We start from the raw sequence: 7,016 nt of genomic DNA on the forward strand, positions 1-7,016 counted from the left end.
AGCGCGATCAGGGGTGTACAGCGTCAATTTGCTTATTAGGCCCCACAGGCATCACTTGACATGTACCAAGTATTCCTAGAAGTTGACCCAGGGCACCCGAGCCTGCACTATCATGTGTTTCGCTTGCTTCATTTTCTAGCACAATTGTTGAATCAAGAGCTTCCATGGACATGTCCCGAACAAAACCTAGGAAATAACACATTGATGCACAATCCAGTAGTAATCACAAAAAGAATGTCTAAACAACTCGCAAACTATTACGTTGTAACTGCATGTCTTTGTAGATGCGCTTTGCAACCATGTATGGGTCAACGCGCCGCAACCTGTTTGGGGGTTGTACTGGCAGGTGACAGCTTCAAGATCATCATATCATATTTGTCACAGTACGCCCACTCGTGTTACCTGCAGGATGGGTTTGATGGCGAGTGTAGCGAATGCCTTTGTGAACGCTTCTGAAGTTCTGACAATGCAGAGTAATATCCAACGGAAGGTAGAACTAACCCACTACACCTCACAATGTTCCACACGAGTGACGTCAGACTGGACCTTGAGTACCCAGAAGTGTTAAAAAGGATGTGTAAGCTATGATCAGTTAAGATGAGCTCAGAATTGAGTGAGTTGTTGGGCTGGCCAGTGGGCCAGAGGCCACTGGTCGCCAGTAGCATGGTGTAGCCGAAGGGTTCACGATGTTAGATTATTCACCACTATGTAGATGTCAGGTAATGGTCGATAGAGGTATGGCTTAGTACACACCGCGACACGGAAGTAGGAGGTGCTTGGTTCCGCACCTACAAAGGTTTTCCTAAAACAGCTTGGCCTTAAGGTTGAGGGCAGCGCATCGACGTCATCCGAAGCGTGGATAATGAGATATAAGACTGGATGCGCTAAGATGCAGGGTCCGACGCCATTGTTGCCCCTTGCTACGTGGAAAAGGGACCATTGCACCTCCGCCAGAGTAATAAGATCAGGCTAGGCTGAGTAGGTTTGTCTGAAGCAACTATAATGTCACATGGTCTCACATTGCGCAAATTCACTAATCTTCAACCAGCTTACTGAGGTAGTCACCTGGAGTGTGCCTTGTTAAAAGTATTTGTGGAATGTATTTCTCTCTTATGTTGCGTATCGAAGGCCAATCTAGTTGCCTCTGCTGGACACACGGGGATAGGGGTGGGATTGATTCAAGAAGAGAGGCGCCGCTCCTTTTGGGTAATTATACCATGTCCATATTCCTGTGTAAGACCAGCTCAAGTAAAGTCAAGGGAAGAATGGCAGTCCACAGATCTGATTCTACTTTAAGAACCAATTGGAACGTGGTCCAGTCGATAGATTGGAAAGGGTCCTGAAGTTTCTTGTCAACTGCAGTCGGCGAAAACAATGACGACGATCTGCTACTTGACTCGCCCACGACTGGCCTATGCAACGGGAGGTGTGGGACCGGGGACACAGGAAATGGAAGATCCGAGTTAACTCTGCTGGCAGGAGGATAAGTTCATTAGAGTAACCAGCCTCAGAAAATTGCAGCCCAAGATAAATGGCTTCACAATAGTTTAAAGTAACATCTCAATAAACTGTTCAGAAGAGACTACAGAAGATGGCAGGCCTTCATGGGCCGTCGAAATTCCGGCCTCGCAACAAAAGAATACACGGACTAATAGAGTGGACAACCAAATTTAGGATATCGAGAGCTTGCTCTGGGCCAAGAAACACGAGCCAATGGACATGTTAGGGGCAGTGGAAATTGTAATGATGAGTTACAGGAATTAGCACTTCTTTGTTCGGTCAGGAATGAGACGAAGATGCTCAATGCATGTGGTGTGTTTTGGCTACCATGTGGTTTTCGATTTAGAATCCTTTTTCCCCTTGCACCGCGTGGGCGGCTGTTATCCGGGCACAGCGCCCTGTATCCCCCTCGCTTCGTGGACACCGCATCCTTCCCGAATCGAGTGGCACGGCTTGGGTTCTCTCAGAAAAGACGTCGCGGCCTGTTGCAATCTAGTCGAGAAAACGCCTTCAGCCGAAAGTGGAGGCTGTTATATGCCTGCCCTTGGGTTCCCAACTCCCTACAGTGGAAAGCCTTCCCCGGAAAGAGGTGGGAGGCCTGTTAAATTAGGCACTAGCTAGCAAAGGAGGGGGGACCCAACTCGCATAGTTATGCTCTATGGCTCGTATTTTGAGAGAGAGAGATGTTCTGGGACCGAGGCAGGTGGTGGTCCACGTCCAGGTGGGCACGTTAGTGTATGGTGTGCTGATATTGGCTTACTGTTAGTGGGGTAAAGACGACTTAGAATTAGGTGATCCTTCCTCCCATGGAGAAAGCGGATATTGGGGATGGGGATTGGTAAAATGGCGCCTTGTTATTGGTCCAGCATATTCCATTTTCAGACGGACAATATTTTGAACGGAACAGGCATTTGACTGTTGTTCTTTCTCTTCTCTGATGAGCCAAGTACTCCTGGATAGGAAAAAAGCGATTGAATGAGTGTTGTATATGAGAAAACCTCTCTCCATGAATGGTTCCCCCCAAAAAAATGTCTCTCTTTTGGTTTTTCTGGGCATGTTTCTTTTTTCTCGTGGTTCCACTCGGCCATTCTGACTTTCAACGCACCGAGATATTCAATTTATAAGAATTTCCTTGGAGGGGGTGAGGAGGAGCGAGAGGAGGGGATGGAAGAAGGTAGATTGGGTGGCTTGTTTTGTGGTGGTGGTTGTTATAGCTTTTGTTTTGTGTGTTCCTGTTGGGGGTGTTTTTCGTTGTCGCTCGTGTTGTTGGGTGTGTCGTTTGTGTGTTGTCGCCTTTTGTTGTGTTGGTTGTTGTCTTGCTCCCGCATCGTGTGTGTTGCGTTTCGTTTAGTTTGTGTGTGTGTGTGGTGGGTGGTGGTTGTTTTTTGTTTGGTGGTGGTGTGCGCTGTTGTGTGTGTGTGTGCCTTGTGTCGAGAGAGGGGATTCTTTTTTCCCCTCTTTACGGCATTTCGTTTGGTGGGTGTGTCAGTGTCCCGCTTGCCTTGTGTGTAGTGATTGGCATTTCGGCATTGATTAAGACCAGTTCCTTTTTAGAGTTAAAGGTGGTTGGCTTATTCTGCCCCCCACCGTCTTTTATTTTACTTGCTTTTTTTGGGAGGGCTACTATAAAAATCAGAAAAACCCTTTGAGCTCCACTTTTTGTTACGTTTTTAATCTGGGCCTTTTTTTCTTATACGTGGTATTTTCAATGGTGTTTTTTCCTCCCTCCGGTCAATACTACAGCACGTACCCGCCCTATAACGATATTGAGGTCAACCGAAGAAACGTGCTTATTTAGCGATTTGTATTAATTTATTCTTAATTAAAAATGTATCACATTTAACAAGTTTCAGGCTTTTACTAAGTTTTGTGAATTGGTAGCAGCATTGGCAGCGGATTACATTCATTGTGAGTCTCTTGGGGTATGACGCTACACAGCTTGGCCCAAACCTGTACTATATTCGGGGAGTTTGTATCGGATTTTCTTGGTGGGGGTACGGTGGGGGCAGTTCTCAAGGCTCTGTAGGGTATTTTCAGAGTTTTCCAGAGATGGCTTCAATCAGGACTGTTCACAGTCCGGTCTCGGCTGGGCGCACTGGGTCTCGCGGGAATTGAGTTTGTCCTCAAAGAAAGCCAAAATTGCCTCATGCTGTGTCTGTTAAGAAGGTTGGAACCTTTGCGGGCCAGTCTGGGCGGATGTTTGAAGGCGTTGGAGACGCGTTTTGTTCTCTATTTCGAAGGAGTAGGTCCTCCTGCTAGCTTGCTCCTTTCATATTTTTTTCCTTTCATCTGGGCGCTCCCGCTTTGATTTTTGCTTCTCCAGTCCCTGGGCTGTCTGGGGGCAAAACGTCCCGCTTCTCCACCTTAGCAGTCGAAGATTGCCTGGGGAGGGCTTTTTTACCCTGACAGTTGGCTTAAGTTAGGGAGGTGCTGTGTTTTCTCGTGCAGACGGTGAACATCTGAAAAATTGGCACTCCTAGCAAAAGGCACGAATAAGGTACATCTGGATATTAATCAAGTGTCAGAAGATTGATTTTTTGCTCATGGTGAAGAAGTCTTTGGTGCCTTTTGGGCAAACTAAGCAGGCGGAGCTGTCATGATGCTATACTTATCTGAGGAGTGGCTTCGTCTGGTCCATTTCTATTACCATTTAGAGGGAGGGTTCTCGTTTGTTTTGGTGGAGGGGTGCACTGAGAGACAAGATGGTTTGATCCTTTTTGGCCTTCTGGGACAGAGTTTATCTCTTCGAGGTCCTCCACAGAGCGAACTCTGTAATTGTTTTCAGAGCTTGACCATTAGGGTTCTTGTCCCGGTCTTGACCAGGGCATTTCTCCCTGATTGGTCCAGTAATTGGCCGTGAAAAAGATTCAAAGAAAAAATTTGGTAGGGTAACACTTAACTAGTATTGGCTTTCATATCAGAGAATATGTCTTAGTGGTGATCTATCAATATTCTACAGTTTCAATGCTTAGTTACAATGTCTAAACAACACCTCAGTGCTGTTGTAAGCGCTTATTTGACCAAGGAGTGGTGATGAAGTGCTGCATCAACGCATGACTGCGCCTGCCACCCAATAACCCTGACTCTCGAACCCAATTGAGATGGTTTGAGATGAGGGGAGCTCGTCAGCCAGACATGAAGGAAATGCAAGCATACAAGCTGTTGGAACAAAGCATTCCAGGTTGAGCCTGTTGAGGAGAATTCTGCCAATGAGTTTACAAGCTGTCATCAAGGCAAAGGTGGCTACTTTGTTTTAAAGAAATCTTACAAGATACAATTTACATTTTGGGTTACACATCATAGATTCCATATGTTGTTTTTTCATATTTTTGATTGTCTTCACTTATATATTCTACAGATGTAGGAAAAACGGTTAAATTAAAGAAAAAATGAAATGAGTAAGGTGTTCAATTTGACTGGTACCTTCTGAATGTTGCGTATGACGACAAACATTTCTATAGGCAATCATTGATAAGGATCTAATAGTAAGGCATCCTTATACGGAAAATCTCAGGTTTATATGAAGAGTTCTTTTTGTCATGTTTACCAGCATCAAGAGGCTGAGATTGTGATAGATCCATCCAGGCTTCTGTGTGCTCTTCTCCTGGAGCCAAACACCCCCAGACTGCCCCCTGAAGGACAGCTTGTTACATGTTTTTGAATGTTGAGCTTTAATTAACCGAGCCTGTACTTTGAGGGATTTGGGGCCATTTTTTATGTATACATGTCATCCGCAAAACTGTGGAAGAGGACCCCAAGTCATCTGACTACATGGCCAGGTGGAAGTAGGCAGAGGATGAACAGGGTGGGGGACACCACAGGTGACTGAGTGGACCTGTACTCTTCTACAATACTTATTCTGACCTATATGTGAGATAGGAGTGGAAGCAGTTCAGGATAGTTCATGAAATATTGTCTTTTCACCCTTCTGTGATCCATACAGTCTATAGTGAGGTTGTATCTGTTTGTTGATGTCCTTGTCTGCTTCTATGAGCGTGATCTTGATTTTCTTGTAGTGTAAAGTTATCCATTTAACCATGTTAGATGGTGTTTCTAATTTCTGGGGCACCTTCTCCAAGCGAATGCTGCATCCTGCACCAGTATCCAGTAATCTGTGTCTCAAGATGTTATCAAGTCCCATTTGGAGTTCCATAGTCTGGGCTGACAGACATTGTGGTCCTGAAGTTATGAACACATTTGACTTTCCCCTGGGAAGAGCAGAGGGTTCTCACCTCCCGAAGCTGTTTCCTAGCAAGGTGAAGCTAATTTATACTCATCACATGCTCCTTTCCATTTTAGACCAGTCTGTAGGCTGTAGGCAGAGCAGAGGGTTCTCATCTACCGATGCTGGTTCCTAATACTCATCACATGGTCCATTTCATTTTAGACCAGTCTGTAGGCTGTAGGCAGAACCTGATATGTTTCCGCCCTCCCGAAAGCATCTTACCAGTTATTCGGTGACCCAAGTGGGAACAGTTCAGGCTGAGGACAGTTTCAAACATCCCCATGTGATACAAAGACACAGTGGTCATCTGTCAACAGGTATCTAGAAGTCATATTGTTCCTACTGGAGGTTGGGTTTCAAAGTGTTTTTCATTTCTTTACACTACAATTGAATCTGGTGTAGAATCCTGTTATTATACCAACCAGATTCTACAATATCACATTTAACATGTAGTGTTAAGATACTCTATAGACTTCTGGACCAGCCAGCCAGTGGTCCACAGATTACAGAATGTAGACTCCCTGACTGTGATGGAGGCTTGAATCTGGGGAGAGAAGTCATTTGTAATGTATCAGTAATTAATTTACATTCTGGACAATGTTTTGTAGTACAATAGCTTGTACTATATTCTTGTAACAGATCATTTGTCTTAGCATTGATGACTTGATGAAGTAAAATACCTTATACATTTACTTATAAATAGGTTTGAAATTCTTTTAACTCATAAAAACTATTCTGTACACATTTAGAAACCCTTGAAGGTGTGCCTCACCATTTCCAGTTCCCCCAGACAGCATTGGTATTTCCTGATCTGGGGATGCCTATCAAATGGAATCAGTAATTAGTAAAACACATTGGGCCAGTTTCCCGGACAGAGATTACACTCAGTCCTGGACTAAGAAGCACATTCAATGGAGATTTTCCATTTCAAGTGCTTCACATTCCAAAACAAGGCATAATCTCTGTCTGGGAAACTGGCCCAATAAATTAAAATGTCAGTCAGAAGAAAGCACAAAGTAGTACAATGTGATGAAATATATTCATAGGATGTCCAAACATACCTGTGTAGGTATTTGAGGGCCTATTAAAATAAAAAAAAACTTCATTCGTCCCCCCATAATTATTTAATCAATTAACTAATGACGTGTTCACATGAAACTTAACAACTTGACTAAATTAAAATTATGACAACAACACATTAAGTAATATGATGAACAGAAGACCCCAACCTGTTGGACTAGAATGATGCACCAGTTACATCTCTGTCTCCTGGACTGCTCTACAACCATCA

General features: G+C 44.3%; 1 long non-coding RNA gene across 1 annotated transcript; it reads right to left on the bottom strand.

Annotated features, from left to right (window-relative positions):
• Nucleotides 1-5,658: 5,658 nt before the first annotated feature.
• LOC112076777 (uncharacterized) lies at nt 5,659-6,815 on the bottom strand. Its single transcript, XR_002895261.2, has 3 exons — nt 6,787-6,815; nt 6,498-6,546; nt 5,659-6,269 (listed from the first exon to the last, which is right to left on the bottom strand). It is a non-coding gene; the product is annotated as an uncharacterized lncRNA (long non-coding RNA).
• Nucleotides 6,816-7,016: the final 201 nt, after the last annotated feature.

The sequence above is a fragment of the Salvelinus sp. IW2-2015 genome, unplaced genomic scaffold (genome assembly GCF_002910315.2).
Source record: "Salvelinus sp. IW2-2015 unplaced genomic scaffold, ASM291031v2 Un_scaffold4026, whole genome shotgun sequence".
Lineage (NCBI taxonomy): Eukaryota > Metazoa > Chordata > Actinopteri > Salmoniformes > Salmonidae > Salvelinus > Salvelinus sp. IW2-2015.